The sequence below is a fragment of the Trichechus manatus genome, unplaced genomic scaffold, assembly GCF_000243295.1.
Source record: "Trichechus manatus latirostris isolate Lorelei unplaced genomic scaffold, TriManLat1.0 scaffold00045, whole genome shotgun sequence".
NCBI classification, from domain to species: Eukaryota; Metazoa; Chordata; class Mammalia; order Sirenia; family Trichechidae; genus Trichechus; species Trichechus manatus.
This window is the reverse complement of record NW_004443981.1, coordinates 6,452,885-6,472,132: the sequence shown is the minus strand read 5'-3', so window position 1 is coordinate 6,472,132 and position 19,248 is coordinate 6,452,885. Positions and strand designations below refer to the sequence as shown.

Genomic DNA, 19,248 nt, shown 5'->3' with positions numbered 1-19,248 from the left:
AGAATAAAAACTTTCAGCTAGCTCAGTAACTGGATGCCAACCGTGGTCCCAGCGAGCATGACACCTGCCGGGATCCCTGCCAGGGATGCTGAGTTCCACACAGCTCCTTTCCAACAGCATCCTGTGTTCGGAAGCACATGGACACCAGAGATACTCAAGCTGGGTTTACTCCCACATCTGTGACCATGGTGAGTCACTTCACCTCCCTGAGTCTCAACTCTCTCATCTGTCAGTGAGGGTAAAGGCCCCCCCCCCCAGCAATATTCCTATGAGACTTACATATCCAGGGAAACATTTAACCTCAATGCTTGACTCAGGGCAAACATGGAATGAGTGTCTCTCATTTCCCTCTGGGAAGCACACAGCCACACCTTTGCTCCAGCTGTTTTCCCCACCAGGAGTGCCCACTTACCTCTCAAGCCCTTGTTCCGTCAACACCAAAACCACACCTTTGACTCCCCGAGCATGCCCCTGGAGGTCAGCAAGAACAAGCGCCCTACAAAAGGTGGCAAAAAAGGAGCCAAGAAGAAAGGGGTTGAACCATTTTCTAAGAAAGCTTGGTATTATGTGTAGGCACCCGCTATGTCCAATATAAGAAATATTGGAAAAAGACTAGTCACAAGCACTCAAGGAACCAAACTTGCATCTGATGGCCTCAAGGGTCATGTTTTTGAAATGAGCCTTACTGATCTGCAGAGCAATTAAGTTGCATTCAGCAAATTCAAGCTAGTTACTGAGGCTGTTCGGGGCACCAACTGCCTGACCAACTTTCATGGCATGGATCTCACCCATGACAAAACGTGCTCTATGGTCAAAAAAATGGTAGACCATGACTGAAACTTGTGGTGATGCCAAGACTACCAGTAGTTATTTGCTTCGTCTGTTCTGTGTTGGTTTTACTAAAAAAAATGCAACAATCAGATTCAGAAGACTTCTCATGCTCAGTACCAATAAACCAAAACCCAAACTCATTGCCATTGAGTCGATTCCAATTAGGATCTGCCCCACAGGTTTTCCAAGGAGCAGCTGGTGGATTCGAACTGCCGACCTTTTGGTTAGAACCCAAACGCTTAACCACTGTGCCACCAGGGCTCCCTCAGTACCATCCTATCAGACAAATCTGGAAGAAAATGATGGAAATCATGACCCAAGAGGTGCAGACAAATGACTTGAAAGAAGTGGTCAATAAACTGATTCCAGACAGCACTGGGAAAGACATAGAAAAAACTTGCCAGTCTATTTATCCTCTCCGTGATAAGTTCCTTAGAAAAATAAAAATGTGGAAGAAGCCCAGGTATGAATTGGGAAAACTCATGGAGCTTCATGGTGAAGGTGGTGGTTCTGGAAAAGCTACTGGAGACGAGACAGGTGCTGAAGCTGAACGAGCTGATGCATATGAGCCACCAGTTCAAGAATCTGTTTAGACTTTCAATGGTGACGAATAAAAGAACTTATTTGTGGGAAAACAAACAAGAAAACAAACCCAGACCCACACTTCAAGGCCTAGTTTAACATGAGCCCCCTTCACAAGAGCCGCTCCTGAAAAAACAAAAACAAAACAGAATTTTCCTTCAAGCAAACTCTTATGCCAAAGACCAGTATGTGAGATGAGTCGAAGCTTCTGGGTCGTGTAGGATTAGGAGACTGCATGAGAAGGAGGGTCCCTTAGAGCACACCTCCATTTCTTTCTCTCATCTCTACTCGCCTCTGGCTTGGCAGCCACTCTGACTAGCCCATCCTTTCTCCACCCAGCACATCTCCATCACTGTCCACCTCATTTCCAGGGGGAGAATCCAGCTTTCTGCAATGTCAGAGCTGGGTAGGACCTCAAAGCCCAGCCAACCAACCCCTACATTTTCCAGAGGAGAACCCTAGAGACTGAATATACAAAATGACAATCAACTCTGACCCATAACCTCTGCAGCTACCACCACAAGACACCAATCCACAACCTCTGCAGCACTGGGCCCAGAACGGTCAGGACTTGGTCAATGATGGCCAGCTTCCAACTCAGGACCAACCAGAGAAAGTCAAATATGCTCCCCAAACCGATCGCATCATTTACCCACCTCTAGTTAGCCTGCCGCCAGCTTTCCCACACCAACACCCTCCAATCAGGGCACACGTGCAGCCTTCTCTTCTCTTCTTTCCACTATAAAACTTCCCACTCCCCTGCCCATGTTTGGTCTTTGTCAAATGCAAGTGATGGGGGCCATCTCCCTTGCCAGAGCAAGATCTGAATGAAAAGGCTCTGTTTGACCTCATTTGGGTGGTCCTCATTTATTTCCTGTGTCCCTGGATGGAGCAAGCAGTTAAGTACTTGACTAACTGAAAGGTTGGCGATTCCCAGCGGTGCCTCGGAAGACAGACTTGGAGATTTGCTTCTGAAAAGTCACAGCCTTGAAAACCCTTTGGAGCAGTTCTGCTCTACACACATGGGGCGCCGTGAGTTGGAGTCAACTTAGTGGTAACTAACAACGACAATTTATATAACACAGAGTCTCTACCCGGAGAGGGACAGGGACTCGTTAAAGGTCACATTGTGGGTCAGGGTAGAGCCCAGCCCCTATAAAGGCCCCTATAAAGCCTTCCCTGATCCCCCTACTCTTCTCAGAAGAACTGACCACTCCCCCCTACCCCTGCCCCCACCTCTGGTCTCCTCAGTACCCTGCACACTTTTGTCTCAGCACGAACCGTACCCACGATGGTTTTAAAATACATCCAAAAATTCTTTTACACTCAACCCTTCAAGAAGTGGAGCCTAATAACACAGTTTATAAAGAAAATGTTCTACATTCTACCTTGGCGAGTAGCGTCTGCGGTCCTAAAAGCCTGTGAGCAGTCATCTAAGATACTCCACTGGTCTCACCCCTTCGGGAGCAAGGGAGAATGAAGAGAACAGGATACAAGGAAAAGATTAGTCCAAAGGACTAATGGACCACAACTCCCACAGTCTCCACCAGACTGAGTCCAGCACAACTAGATGGTGCCCGGCTACCACCACTGACTGCTCTGACAGGGATCACAATAGAGAGTCCTGGACAGAGCTGGAGAAAAATGTAGAACAAAATTCTAACTCACAAAAGAAGACCAAACTTACTGCCCTGACAGAGCCTGGAGAAACCTCGAGAGTATGGCCCCCAGACATGCTTTAGCTCAGTAATGAAGTCACTCTTGAGGTTCACCGTGCAACCAAAGATTAGACAGGCCCATAAAACAAATGAGACTAATGGGGCACAACAGTCCAGGGACAAGGACTAGAAGGCAGGAAGGGTCAGGAAAGCTGGTAATAGGGAACCCAAGGTTGAGAAGGGATAGTGTTGACATGTCGTGGTGTTGTTAACCATTGTCATAAAACAATATGTGTACTGTTAAATGAGAAACTATTTGTTCTGTAAACCTTCATCTAAAGTACAATTAAAAAAAAAAGAACTGGTGCCTAATTCCCCTCCCCTTGGATAAATGGAATAAAGCAGAAGTGATGGTGCAACTTCGGAGACTGTTGTAAGAGGCATGGAGGCTCCTTCTTGCTCTCTTGAATCACTCACTCTGGGGGAAACTGGCTGCCTTGTTGTGAGGATACTCAAGCAGCCCTGTCGAGAGACTTGTATGATAAGGAACCAAGAGGACTTCTGCCAACAGCCAGTGAAGAACTGAGGTCTTCTGTCAACAGCCTGTGAGGGAGTCATCTTGGAAGCTGATCTTCCAGCCCCAGTCAAGCCTTCAGGTGACTGCAGCCCAGCTGACATCTTAACTGTAACCTCATGAGAGACCCTGAGGCAGTCACCTAGCTAAGCTGCTCTCATATTGATGACCCTCAGACCCTGTGTGAGATGACAAACACTTGTTGCTTTAGCTGCTAAATAGCATGCAGCCACAGATAACTAACGCAACACATTTTTGTTTATTGGCCTATATGCTCAAGAACCGTAATAGCTAATTAGAAGCTCCTGAGGATAAAGCATCAGTAGCTCAGGGCTCGGGTATTTTTTCATGGTGGATGGTGAATGGATGGATGGGTGGGTGAGTGAGTAGGGGCTGTGGATGAATGTATGGGTGGGTGGGTGAATAGATGGGTGGATGAGTATGTGGGTGGATAGGTAGATGAGTAAGTAGATAGATAAGTGGGTGAATTGATGGGTGAGCGGGTGAATGGATGGATGGATGAATGGGTGGGTTGGTGGATGGATGGGCAGGGGGGTGGATGGACGGGTATGTGGGTGGGTGAATGGATGAATGGCGGATAGGTGAGTGGGTGGAAGAACAGACATTCAAGAACTGCTAGGCTACTCAGAGGCAGCAAACGGTGTGGGCAGATGTGAAATTAATAAACAAGTTTACAGAAGACAGATGATGTTTCTGTTGAATGTTTTAAAACAGTTCTCTGGGTGGGCAGAGAACATTGTTTTGAGGGCTAATTGAGCGGTGGCCATAATTTCTTCTCCTGAAAAGACCGTGCATTCTGCATATGAGGTTGCTCTAGGCCTGAGTCTCCCATTAACTGGGTCTTCAACTCTTCCCTTGGCACCCTGCCAGGACCCCAATGGCTCCTGTGAATCATTTTCTCCTGCAGAGTCCTTGGACCACAAAGAGTCAAAGACCATGAGAAACACTAGGCTTCAAGTCCCAGCTCTGCCACTTGGCAGCTGGGTGGCGGTGGGTAAGTTGCTTAACCTCTCTGAGCCTCAGTGTCCTCCTCTGTCAGGAAGTACCTTACCTCCATGTCCTCAGCTGGCTAAGGGAACACATGCAGAGTGCTTAGTTCAGGGCCTGGCCTGTGGTCAGCCCCCCACCCGAGAGTTGTCTACCTCATCCGACCCCTCTATTAATCAGATGGGGAAACTGAGGCTCAGAGAGGAGAAATGGCTTTGCCCACAGAAATCTGGCGACTTAGCGGCATGGTCGGCACTAGTATCCTGCTCCAAGACCAGTGCTCCTTTTCCCCTCTTCCTGAACCCATTTTCTGCCCCCTTAGCTAAAAGAGGAAACCCTGGTGATGCAGTGGTTAAGAGCTACAGCTGCTAACCAAAAGGTCAGCAGTGTGAATCCACTAGGCGCTTCTTGGAAACCAGTTCTACTCTGCCCTATAGGGTTGCTATGAGTTGGAATCGACTCGACGGCAACGGATTTGGTTTTGTTTTTCACCTGAAAGAGAGTCCTTCGGTCGCACAAACAGTTAAGCGCCCAGCTACTAACCGAAAGCTGGTGGTTCAAACCCACCAGAGGCACCTCAGAAGAAAGGCCTGGTGATCTGCTTCCAAAAGGGTCACAGCCATGAAAACCCTGTGGCGTGCGGTTGTGCTCTGCACGCGTTTGGTCATCACGAGTTGGAATCGACGGCAGTGGGTTACCAGAAAGAGGAAAATGCAGGGTTCTGCTTTGAGCTCCAGCCTTGGTCTCAAGCCACCACGAGGGGGCGCACTTGGCATTGTTCAGGGTCTCCTGTGTTTCTGGGCAAAGGAGCCTTTCCCATCTGCCCCCATGCCCACTGTTCTGCCCCTTCGGAATTCTGATGAGAGCCCCCGCCCTCAGCACCTTCAGGGGACTTCAGAGCCCCTGCCATTCTCCTCCTTTCTCCACCCCGCCCCCAGAATTGTCTATTCTTTTCCTGAGTAGAGTTGGGATCCTCCAAAACCTCACACTGTTTCCGCTAAGATGGTGGTTCACGGTGGCAGGCATTCGCCCTACCTTTGCTTCAGAAGCTCTGTGAGGTTTTGGGTCGTTTCTTTGCACCCCCCCCCCCACCCCCAATCATCCATTCCACAAACATCTGCTCAGCACGGGCTGCGGGGAGAGGCTCCAGGCCAAGGGCGATGGGAGGAGGGGAAGGTGTGATGATTCATCAGAAGCGACCTCTGTCTTCCTGGAGTGCACCATCCAGTGGGGAGAAAGACAATTATGACACGTGATGACATGGCAGGTCTCTGTGTGTTCTCTAGGAAGCAAATAGGAGAGATGAGGACAGGAGGCTCAGGGACGCCTTCCAGCCGTTGCACCTAATTGGGGTCCTGAGGGATATATAGGACTTGGCCAGGCAGCGAAGGAAGGCTTGCTGGTTCTCACGAGCCATGGGGAAACGCACACTTCTGGGGTAGGGGAGCAACCTCGAGTAAGGCATCCCCTTCTCTAGACACAGATGCCTCAGTAGTAAACGGGAATGATAATACCTACTCTGCCACCCTCAGAGGACGAAGAACGTATGAAGGAATAAAGACGGAAGCTGGTGGAAACTCTAAAATATCCTGCTGACACTGAGGATGTATCTTAGCTCCAGTTTCCCCATCTTTCCCGAAGCGTGTTGGTCTTCGGCTCCGTCCAGTGAGTATTCAGTTCTCTTTCTCCAGCACGCATTCCCTGCCTGACCTTCTTGCCCATGCGTTTTCAAGACCCCTCAGGTTCCTGGTCAATAATGAGAGTCCCCGTGGGGCCCCTGCTACCCTCCACTCAGTGGCTGACCCTGCCAAGGCCTGCCCTCCCCTCTCCCTTGCCTTGACTGTTCCATGGGTCATTTTAAGGCCGTTGTCTAAGGCCTATTAGAATAAACACAGGAAGGCAACCAAGCCAGCAAACCCTGAATGCCATCCAGGACTTCTAGAAGATTAAAGGCTGAGAAGTTGATCCCAGGCACCATGGCCCCTCTGTCCCCTTCACCCTGAGGGCACAGGCCAGGAAGACCTCTGGATCTGGGATGAACCCGGCACTGTGTGGAGGTTGGATTGTGCTGTTCCCCTTTCTCCAGATTTTTCTAGATACATAAATGACAAGCTATTTCTAAGTTTAATTGTCCAAACAGAATGCTTATGGTCCAGGTGGAGGTTGAGGGGAGATGGTGTGGAATAAGAGGTTAGGTCCCAGGATGCTCCAGCCATCTACCTCTGAGGGCCCAGGGGATCACTCAAAACATCTCTCGCTAGTTGCTATTGAGTCACTTCTGAGTCATGACAACCCCATATGTGTCAGAGTAGAACTGTCCTCCATAGGATTTTCAATGGCTGATTTTTCAGACTTAGATCTCCAGGCCTTTCTTCTGAGGCACCTCTGGGTGGACTGGAAGTTAGCCGCTGAGTGCGTTAACCATTTGCACCGTCCAGAGATGCCTCAAAACTTCTCAGACGGCATTTTTATGCTCCATAACCATTGGTTCTTCTAGGACATGATGTTTTGCTTCATATTCTCTTGGCCATGTCCATAGCCAAGGATGTAACTCTCTGGTTCTACCCAACACAAGTCCTCCCTCACCGAGAAGATTCTCAGAGCAGGACAGAGCTGCTTCCTTAAAAATTCTCCGACATTTCACCAGGGCTGGAAACGCTGCCGGAGGCAAATCAGCCCTTTAAGGTTCTCTGGGGGCCCTGGCCCCCTGTCTCTAGGGAATCTACTGAGGGGCCAGGCTCTGGGTCTGGGACAGAGGGCTTAGTGGGGCTTTGGGGAGGGCCCCACCCTCCCTGCCAAGGAGAAGGAAGCCGCACTGCCAGCTCCTTTCACAAGAGGCTAGAGACTCATACACACGCCACACACCCTTCCCAAACCTCTCTTCTCTGAAATCTGTTTTAACCAGATTTCAGGTTCAGATGATCAAATACGGCAAAGTAAAAAAAAAGTCTAATACACCCAGTGCTGCCAAAGATGTGGAGAAATTGTTATCAATTGATATCAGCTTTTTGGAGGATATTTTGACAGAAGCTATTAAACCATACAATGCGTACGCCCTTAGACTCAGCAACTCCACTTCTAAGAGTCGATTCTACAGAAGTATGTGCACGTGGGCGCAAAGAGGTGGGCACGAGGATGCTTGCAGAAATGTTTGCAGCTGCAAACACACACACACACAGCAAGAATTTACGCAATGCAGTAGGGCTATAGTATGGAACACTTTGCAGCCATTAAAAAGAATGACAGAGACCTGCAGGCACTGACTTAGAAGGAACCCGTGATGGGTTATTTCCTTAAAAAATACAGAATTATGGCTATAGTATGACCCATTTATGTTAAACACAACAAGAGAAAAGGGAAAATCAAGTAAAAGGGAATACTTGGATGGAAACTGGGAAGAATATGTTCCAAAGTAATGACAGTATGATCTATGGGAAGTCCCTAGGTGGTGCAAATGGTTAATGTGCTCGGCTGCTAACCAAAAGGTTGGAGTTTGGAGTCCAGCCAGAAGCACCTTGGAAGAAAGACCTGGCAATCTACTTCTGAAAAATCAGCCATTGAAAACCCTATGGAGCACAGTTCTACTCTGACACAGATGGGGCCACCATGAGTCGGAGTCAAGGTGATGGTAACTGGTAATAATAATAATTTTAAAAATCAATGGCAAGTTTGTAGGATGGGGGATGGTTGAAGGGGGTTTCACTTTTTAGCTTATACACTGTTATATTTAAAAAATTTTTCTCAATGACCATATATTTATGTATGTTGCTTTTATCCCAAAAAAGTGTGGGACCTGTAAAAATGCTGGTGTGGTGGGCATGTCTGAGCTCCTTTAACTTCATGAGGGAGAAAGAGAATCACCATCAACAGCAGCCCAAAGCTGATTCCTATGAGGCAGAGGTCAAATATATCCATTCTCTCCAACCTTTTCACTTGCTACTTCTCTGCTGAGTTTGATAATTCATTGCAATGGCCACACAGAACTAACAGCCAATACTCAAGATTATGGGGTTTATTAGGGAAACAACAGGTTACAAGTCAGGATCAGGAACTACTCAGGATATGGTCCTTTGGTCAGAACAGCTTCTCAGCCGTGCCCACAGGCAGGCCAGGCCTCTCCCTGGCCCTCGGCCTCTCTGCCCCTCAGTCCCTCAAGTCCTCTTGGGCCATCCCAGCCTCTGCAAGTGTTACAAAGCTCTTTAGCTCCTTCAGTAAGGGCCCAGAGTTACCCCACTCCACCAGTAAGCCTCAGCCTGAAGATGCTCAGTTCCCTCCCTCCATGGGTCTATGATACTAGCTTCACCAAGTGCCTGAAGGCACCCCACTCTGCCAGGAAGCCTGAAGGTAGTCAGCTTTCTTGCTCCACGGGCTGGGAAGCCCAGCATGCCGTTTCCTGCCAGTCTGCTGGTTCTGCTGCCTCTGCTGCCTCTGCTACCGGCGTTTCTCTGTCTCTGCTTCTCGTTGTCTCTTACTGTCTCTGGTGTTACATCTCTCTCTCTCCATCTCCTGGGTCTAGGAGGTTCTTAGCACAGGGATCCCAGGTCCAAAGGACACGCTCCACTCCTAGCTCTTCTTCCTTGGTGGTAGTGACGTCGCCCCTTTCCGCCTCTAGGATGGCTCATTTTAAGCTTAGCGGAATGGCAAAACTGACCAATTCCCTCGTTAGGGTTCCATACACCTTATTTGCATGGTGCCACCCCCACAAGGGTGCCATGCACGTTACCTGCATTACTATCAAGCGGTCCAATCCCCTTGGTGAACCACAAGCACCTTAATTGCATAGGTCCACTCAATCATTTGGTGGGAGTCACAAGACTATGGCAATCATATAAAAGAGATCCATCGTCCCGCAGGACCCTGTACTGCGGGTTTTGCTCCAGGGCACCCACCTCAGAATAGTCCTGCTTGGACCCTCTGAGGTAGGATGTCAAATTCATTCATCCTCCCCACAAACACTTCCCAGGTGGGCCCCTGCTCCATGCAGCTCTGTACCGGGTGCTGAGGACATAAGGGACATAGTCCTCACCCCTTAGGGATTGCACAGTCTCCAGCAGGGAGAGACAGAGGAACAGTAAGGACCTAGCAACATGGCAGAAGCCATGATGGGTATCCTCACAGGGACAGTGGGGTCAGGAAGCAGATGCAGTCAGTGCCTCTGGGTGAAGTCAGGGCAGGCTTCCTGGAGGAGGTGGCGCTTAGCAATGACGGGGGTGTAGTAAAAAGGAGGAGGAGCGTGGAGAGATTTGGTGGAGAAAATTCCAGGAGGGGAAGCATAAACATCTGGTGCATTGGAAGGCCCACAAGGGGAGGCAAAGGGCAACAGGCAGAGAGGAGGCCAGAACAAGGGCAGAGGCAGGTCTCAGCTCCCAGCTCTGAGCTTGTTGAGGTGCAGGACCAAGAGCGGCCAGCAGAGGGCACCTCAGGCTCTCCAAACTGCAGGATCTGGAGCTGGCAGGAGGAGTTAGGTTGGGAAATAAAACAGGCTTCAAGTTGACTCCGGTGGGGCAAGCTGGGCCCTCAGAGCCCTGGGCTGGGTGTTTTCCTCATTCTATAGTTTCCTTTTTCTATAATTGCCTACTCCCTTCTTTCTTTCCCTCAGAAGCCTGAGAATGCCTCCTTCTACAGCAGCTCTAACAAGATCACATGTCCTGCCCTTAAGCCATCTCCACCCTCAGTCGCCTGTGGATCTCAGGCCCTCTTGAGAAGCCAAGTTAAGCTGGCCCAGTCCTGCCTTGGGACCACATGTGTTTGTTAAGTATTTCAGGAAGATGGAGCGGTTGCCACTCCAGGAGACAAAAGTGACGATTAGAAACTCATCTCTAACAATAACGCTGACTATAAGTATCAGCACCAAGCTGGTTCGTATGAGATGGAGATCAGATACACCCCCCTTCTAAGACAGTACACAATATTGGGGAAGCCAGCACAACTTGTACAAGGCAAGGTCATGGAAGCTCCATAGACAAACCCAAACTCCCTAAGGGACTGAATTACTGGGCTGAGGGCTGTGGGACCATGGTCTTGGGGAACATCTAACTCAATTGACATAACATAGTTTATAAAGAAAATGTTCTACATTCTACCTTGGTGAGTAGCATCTGGGGTCCTAAAAGCCTATAAGTGGCCATCTAAGATACTCCACTGGTCTCACCCCTTCGGGAGCAAGGGAGACTGAAGAAAACGAAAGACACAAGGGAAAGATTAGTCCAAAGGACTAATGGACCACAACTACCACAGCCTCCACCAGACTGAGTCCAGCACAACTAGATGGTGCCCGGCTACCACCACTGACTGCCCTGACAGGGATCACGATAGAGGGTCCCAGACAGAGCTGGAGAAAAACGTAGAGCAAAATTCTAACTCACAAAAAAAGACCAGACTTACTGGCCTGACAGAGGCTGGAGAAACCCCAAGAGTATGGCCCCCAGACACCCTTTTAGCTCAGTACTGAAGTCACTCCTGAGGTTCACCCTTCAGCCAAAGATGAGGCAGGCCCATAAAACAAAATGAGACTAAAGGGGCACACCAGCCCAGGGGCAAGGACTAGAAGGCAGGCGGGGACAGGACAGCTGGTAGTAGGGAACCTAAGGTGGAGAAGGGAGAATGTTGACATGTCATGGGGCTGTTAACCAATGTCATAAAACAATATGTGTCCTAACTGTTTAATGAGAAGCTAGTTTGTTCTGTAAACCTTCATCTAAAGTACAATTTAAAAAAACCCTTAAAAAAATATATATACCTCCTTTCTCAAACTTCTCAACCATTTTTTGACACCAGCCGTTCCCCCCATGCCACTCTTTCCCTATTGGGTTTGAGAATTCATTGAAACAGTCACAAAAAACTCATGGAAACAACATAACTGGAATAACAACTTTAATCACTGAGAAGGATATAAACAGAAATGAATATATGTCAAGGGCAGGATTCAGGAGGGGTCCCCGAACTGGGCCTCAGTGTCTTAAAGAAGACCCGCTCATGGCTCACAGGGACCCGCTCACCCTTCCCAAAAACCAATGTTCATTCTCACTCTTCAGAAAACTTCCCAACAGGGAACTCAGTGTCGTCACTTGGCAGGCTCCGCAATTGGTTGTCCCTCTCAGCCAGGGTTCAGCCTTTATACTCCGCCGCCATTGTCTGGGTCTGGGGCTGCTCACCGTCTCTGCTTCTTCTGGTACCGCTGCAGCCACTGCCTCCATCGGCATCACAGGGTTACCTGGTCAGAGCCGCAGGTATTCTCCTAGCTCTCCTCAGTCAGGAAGCCCCATCTGAGGCTCTGGTGTTCTAGGGTTTTTATAGGCTAGTCCATGTACCCTTTGCTGATTACAAGGTGGGCTCCCTAACCAATCCAGGTAAACGTCAGACTGGGCGGGGCCTCTCAGCCAATTCCAGTAAAGGTCAACCATATGGTAGGTCATAAGTCAACCGATCACTTGTAAGCCCCTGCTATGGATGGTAAACCAACCAATCACTCTGGGAGAACTACAAAACTAGGGCTAGAAAGGCCATATGAGAAACTCATTGCACCACGACAGCCATCAACAGCCCAGACTCCCTCTGGCCTGGGGTGGGAAGTGTTTCCTTAGCAACATGTTTGGTTGCAGATGCATGGTGACCCCAAGGGTGCCAAAGTAGAACTGTGCTCCACAGGGTTTTCAATGACTGATTTTTTGGAAGTAAATCGCCAGGCCTTTCTTCCAAGGCACCTCTGGGTGGACTGAACCTGCCAACCTATCAGTCAGCAGCCTAGCTGCTACCTGATTGCACCACCCATGGACTCCCAAAATTAAAATGGAGGAAAAGACCCAGGTCAGATGCCTTTGGATGCCAGCATTTTGGGCGAAGGCAGGGCCCTAGCAGCCTCATTGGCCTTTCCTTTCCCGGGCTGGGGGGCGGGGAGGGGACTTCATGTCTATGACGGCCTCACTGTTTTGTATGTTTTTGGTAAAAGGGAAGAAGGAGGAGGGGAGGGGGGAAGGGAGGGGAGAGGAGAGCGTGTGTTTGAGAGAGAGTCAGAGTGGGGGAGAGAAATAGAGAGAGGAGAGAGCAAGAGGTGGCTTCCTGCCTCCAGCGGCACTCTCTCCACCTCCGGGATGGGAATGGGCAGGCTCTGCAGGGTGGGCAGCCCCTCAGGCAGGGAGAATCTTGAGCATAAACCATCCCTGCTTCCCAGGTTACAGCCCTGTACATTTCTTTCCTGCTCCAGCCTTTTAGAGAGAAGAAGAAAAAGTCCGTCTTCAGCTCATATGTTTATTTCACTCCCGGGAATTCACTGGAATGGAGGAAAAATGCCCAAGTGACGTTTGTTTGCAGTGAAAAATGAAGAAGAAAAGCCCGTGGGCTGGGAACTGTCAGCGTGGCAATGAACGGGCTCTCTTCTCCGCGGCTGCTGGCCTGTTATTAATACCACAGAGCTGATTAAGTGAGCAGCCCTGGCCCTGCCACCCCTCAGCCCGGAGCTACAGGCTCATTTTTCAATTACGCTTTAATTTGAACATCTTTGAAAAATGCCTGGTGAACACAAGCGCCGCTGAGGAGAACCGAGCTCGCTCTGCCCATGAAGTGGGCAAAACAGGTTTCCAAGCTCCAGATGTCTGCACCTGCGCTCCTAAATCCTGAAACTCAGACTTGAAAAACAATCCCGTTAATCTTATCAAAGTGTCATCAGCTGTCCCTAATCATGACGCAGGAGATTTTCAGAGCCAGGAGGGTCCCCAGAGACCTGATCTAGCCTCTTAATTGCAGGCAGAGAAACTGAGGCCCAGAGGCTTGCCTGGAGCCAAGCCAGGCCTGACTCTGAAAACACTTGATTCTAAACCTGAATAAAAAAGAGTGAACCCCTCAAATGGTCTTGGTGCCTCTGGTGGAGCCATCCTTTCACTATAATAAATGGAGTGGCCTTTTTGTCCCAGCACAGAAAGGGGTCCTAGGGCTGGTGCCGGTCAGACCTGCTGTGTCTGCCTGGGTACCTGCGTGCAGTTCTCAGGGCTGCCACCAGGTGGACCCATGATCCAAACAGCTCAGGATCCTTTCCCTTCTAGGGCCTTTAAGAATGGAGGCTCAGAGATGGTTCAGTCAGCTGAACAAGGAATATTCAGATCTCAAAATTTCAGGGGTGCCAGAGCAAGAGCGGAGCCCTGATGGCACAATGGTTAAGCAGTCGGCCGCTAACCAAAAGGTCGGCAGTTCAAATCCACCAGCCGCTCCTTGGAAACCCTATAGGGCAGTTCTACTTTGTCCTATAGGGTCACTATGAGTCAGAATTGACTCGACAGCAATGGGTTTGGCAATGGATTTGGAGCAAGAGCACAAGGCCTCTTCAGAGAGGACATGTCCTGGCTGTGCAACCTTGAGCAAGTTACCTCCTATCTCTGAGTCTCCCTTCGCTCACCTGTGAATAAGGGCGCTAATAGCCACCTGCCTTACAGAGTTACTGTGATGATAGTGGGTGTGGAGCCCTGTGTGAACTGTGGTGCAGGAGTTCCCAAATGCCAGGCCTGGATCAGAATCCCCTGGAAACTTGTAAATGCACCCAGCCGCGGGCCCCGCCCCTGCTGCGGTGGGTTCAGGAGGCCGAGAGTGGGACCAGTCGCTATGCGTGCTTTGGTGCTCAGCCGGGTTTGGAATGCACAGCTGAGCAGGGCAGCCGGCAAATCCACAGGTGAGGCCTCTGAGGAAGGCAAGAGGACGTGGCTGTGTCTGTCATCTCCACACAAGAATATTCACGAGGGGAAAATGTCTCAGCCACCTGGGACTCGACACCGAGCCTGACCCAGCCAGTGCTCTCCCACTCCCACCCCCGCTGCCTCCTCTGAGAGGGACACACAGACATCACCTTGAAGCACCAGGGCCTCACAGTCAGGCGGGAGTGGACGTGTAAGCAGTCACAGCCCGGTGTGGAAAGTGGTGACACGGAGTGTCCTCATCTGGGGCTGCGGCACACGCCTGTGGTATAATCTGCTGTTAGGCATATGCAAGGCAACTGTTCCCAGCGACTGCCTGGCGCCGGCTGGTGATTTACTCACAAACGAAAGCAGACCTCCCTTGATTCCTATCCAAACATCACTGTCACTTGCACACTGACGGCCTTTCCGGAATGATCCGGGGTGAAGTGAGAGCAACCACAAAGACAACTGAGTCCAACCCATGGGCATGGATCCCCTGTCACTACCCTGGCACAGTGGAGAGGGCTGAGGCCATTAAAATCCCACTGGGGGTTCAAGGAATGACTTTTGGACGAGGGGACATTTGCGCTGAGTGTTCAGGGTGAAGGGAAGTTAGTGGGTGAAGAAGGAGCAATGCAGGGAGAGCAGTGTGTGCACAGGGACAGCGGCCAGCAGACATCTGGTGGCAACCACACATATTGGACCTGGCTGGAGAGGAGTGGGTGGTGGGTGATGATGTGGGGGGGTTCAGCAGGCTGGCCTGGAAGGGCCCAGAAGCCACACCAAGCATTCTGATTTCACAAAGAAATCCATGAGAGTTCTTGAAGACTTTTAAGCTTCGTGAGGACAAGGATTGGGGACAAGGAGACTGTCTTAGTTATCTAGTGCTGCTGTAACAGAAATACCAGAAATGTATTATCTCACAGTTCAGGAGGCTAGGACTCCAAATTCAGGACGCTGGCTTTTTGTCAATTCTGGGGAAAATGCTTGTCTCAGCTTCTGTAGCTCAGGTGTTCTTCGGCGCTTTGGGGATCTTCGCGTGGCATCTATCTTCCCATTTGTGCTTGCTTGCTCTGTGTCTGATCTGCTCTTAGTCGTTAAGTAACGCACATCCTACCCTGATATGGCCTCATTAACATAACAAAGAAAACGCTATTCCCAAATGGGATTACATCCACAGGTATAGAGGTTAGGATTCCAAAACATGTTTTGGGGGGACACAATTCACATCAGAGGCCAAATAGTGGCCGTTGCTGTAACCCGGGAGAAGCCAGGGGCCGCAGGGGTGGGAGGCAGAGCCGGAGCCTGAGCCGTTGAGGAGGGAGGGGCTGTGAGACGCAGGCTCACTGCAGGATGGCAGGATTGGCCAGGAGGGCAGGGGGAGTGGGAGGGGAGGGGAGAGAGGCCAGTGAAGATGGCTGAAGGATGTGGCTCCTCCCACCGAGAGCGGGAGGGCTTGAGGTAGTGGTCGGAGCTCCAGGGCGGCCCTTTAGTAAGAGGAGTCTGGAACAGCAGGTAGGAGAATGGACTAGAGACACGGGAGCAGGAAATGCGTGCGGATGGCAGTGTTTTAGAAAGTTTCCCTCGGCAGTGCTGTGTAGAACGGGTGGAAGAAGAGAGGGTGTGGAGGAGGCAGTTCTGGAGTTCAGGGATGATGGAGTGGGCCCTGGTTTGGGTGGAAAACCACAGGCAGACTCAAGGAAACTTCCAGGGCCACAGGGAGGTCTGCAGAGGCAATGAAGAATGGTTGAAACCAACTCACTGTCTGACCGTGGACAATTCCTTCTATCCTCTCAGCCTTGGTGCCGTTGAGTCAGCCCGACTCCTGGCGACCTCATGCACGATGGAAGGAAATGCTGCCCAGTCCTGTACTATCCCCATGATCATTTGCGGATAAGACCGTTGTGATCCATGGGGTTTTCATTGACTGATTTTCAGAAGTAGATCATCAGGCCTTTCTCCTAGTCCGTCTTAGTCTAGAAGCTCTGCTGAAACCTATTCAGCATCATAGCAATATACAGGCCTCCATTGAAAGGTAGGTGGTGGCTGCACATGAGGTGCATTGGCCGGGAATTGAACCAGGTCTCTCAAATGGAAGATGAGAATTCTACTAAGAACCACCACTACCCCCTCTCTCAACCTTTCTTTCCTTATTGATACAGTAAAAAGGGCAGATTAGGTGGCCTCATGGAAGCAGCAATCAAGAAATCAAACGACATATTGTGTTAGGCAAATATGCTGCAAAGGACCTCTTTAAAGTGTTGAAAAGCAAGGATGTCACTTTGAGGACTAAGGTGTGCCTGACCTAAGCCATGGTATTTTCAGTCGCCTCATATGCATGTAAAAGCTGGACAATGAATAAGGCAGACTAAAGAATTGATGTCTTTGAATTACGTATGATGTTGGCGAAGAATATTGAGTATACCATGGACTGCCAGAAGAACGAAGAAGTCTGTGCTGGAAGAAGTACAGCCAGAATGCTCCCTAGAAGCAAGGATGATGAGACTTCATCTCACATACTTTGAACATGTTATCAGGAGGGACCAGTCCCTGGAGAAGAACAGCATGCTTGATAAAGTAGAGTGTCGGCAAAAAAGAGGAAGAAGCTCAATGGGATGGATGGACACAGTGGCTGCAACAATTGGCTCAAGCATAGCAAAGATTGTGAGGATGGCGCAGGGCCAGGCAGTGTTTCATTCTGTTGTACACAGGGTCGCTAAGAGTTGGAACCGATTCGACAACACCTAACAACAACCACAACAGGTGGCCTCAGAAGACTCCCCTGGCATGGATCTTCAGGAGTGGTATATCCCCATTCCTTAAGGAAAACACCAGCTAACAAGAACAATGGGAATATCTACACTACACATGGGCCACATCTAAATGTGCCCTTGACACTACCAGCAGACTCTATTGCGCGTGTGTTCCAGCCAGGGCTGCTGCATACAGTTCCACAGGCCTTGTACTGCACCGCTCCAGGCACTGCCATTCCTTTCGATTACTCAAAGAGCTATCTATGAAAAGCAGCCACTCTGTGGAGAGCAGCCTGGCCCTTCCATGGACATGCTGCTAGTCACTGAGCTTCTGGTCACCCCTCCACACCTGGAGTGCCTCCTACCTGGAGCTCTTGGAGAGAATGAGAAGAGCCTTGAATCAGGAGACTTGAGTTCTAGCCTGACTTGCTGTGTTACATGGCAACATGTATATTAGTGTCCTAGGGCCACCAATAATCTGAGAAGCTGGACTATATGAAGAAGAACGGGGCATCAGGATTGGTGGAAGACTCATTAACAATCTGTATTATGCAGATGACACAACCTTGCTTGCTGAAAGTGAAGACTTGAAGCACTTACTGATGAAGATCAAAGACCACAGCCTTCAGTATGGGTTATTATTCAACATAAAGAATAATAATGTTGAATAATAATGTTGTATTATTCAACATAAAGAAAACAAAAATTCTCACAACTGGACCAATAAACAACATCATGATAAACAGAGAAAAGATTGAAGTTGTCAGGGATTTCATTTTACTTGGATCCACAATCAATGCCCATGGAAGCAGCAGTCAAGAAATCAATGTATTGCATTGGGCAAATTTACTGCAAAAGACCTCTTTGAAGTGTTAAAAAGCAAAAATGTCACTTTGAGGACTAAGGTGCGCCTGACCCAAGCCATGGTATTTTCAGTCACCTCATTTGCATGCAAAAGCTGGACAATGAATAAGGAAGACCAAAAAAGAACTGATGCCTTTGAATTACGGTGTTGGCGAAGAATACTGAATATACCATGGACTGCCAGAAGAACAAAATCTGTCTTGGAAGAAGTATAGCCAGAACGCTCCCTAGAAGCGAGGATGACGAGACTTGGTCTCATGTACTTTGGACATGTTATCAGGAGGGACCAGTCCCTGGAGAAGGACATCATTCTTGGAAAAGTGGAGGGTCAGCAAAAGAGAGGAAGACCTTCAATGAGGTGGCTGCAACAATAGGCTCAAACATGGCAACGATTGTGAGGATGGAGCAGGACCAGACAGCACTTTGTTCTGTTGTACATGGGTCGCTATGAGTCAGAAGTGACTCACTGGCACCTAACAACAACAGCAGGGCTGCCATAACAAAGTACCGCAAAGTTGGTGGTACAGAAATACACTGTCTCACAACGTGGAGTCCAGGAGTCTGAAATCAGGATAGCAGCAGGACCACATTCTCTTCAAAGGCTCTAGGTGAATGTCTTAGTTTTCTAGTGGTGCTGTAACAGAAATACCACAAGAGGATGGCTTTAACAAAGAGTTTATTCTCTCACAGTCTAGTAGACTACAAGTCCAAATTGAGGGCGTCAGCTCCAGGGAAATGCTTTCTCTCTCTGTCTGCTCTGGAGGAAAGTCCTTGTCATCAATCTTCCCCTGGACTAGGAGCTTCTCAGAGCTGGAAACTTGGGTCCAAAGGACTTGCTCTGCTCCCAGTGCTACTTTCTTGGTGGTATGAGGTCCCCTTGTGTCTCTGCTTGGTTCTCTCTTTTATATCCCAGAAGAGGTTGGCTTAAGACACAACCTAATCTTGTAGACTGAGTCCTGCCTCACCAACATAACTGCCACTAATAGCATCTCAATAAAATCATAGAGACAGGATTTACAACACGTAGGAAAATCGCATCAGATCACAAAATGGTGGACAATCATACAATACTAGGAATAGTGTCCTAGCCATGTTAACACACATTTGGGGGGACACAACTCAATCCGTAACAGTGAAGATCCTTCCTTGTCTCTCTAAGCTTCTGGGAGCCCCAGGCATTCCTTGGCTTCAGCTGCAGCATGGCTCTGTTGTCCTCTGTTGTCCGTCCCTCTGTGTGTCTCTGTGTCCCTTCTCCTCTTTTACTGGACATCACTCAGATTGGATTAGGGCCACCCCCTCGCCACATTCCAGTATGA

The 19,248-nt window shown here is 49.4% G+C and overlaps 1 pseudogene; it reads left to right on the top strand.

The window, feature by feature from the left end:
- Positions 1-465: 465 nt before the first annotated feature.
- LOC101343695 (40S ribosomal protein S3a-like) lies at positions 466-954 on the top strand (annotated as a pseudogene).
- Positions 955-19,248: the final 18,294 nt, after the last annotated feature.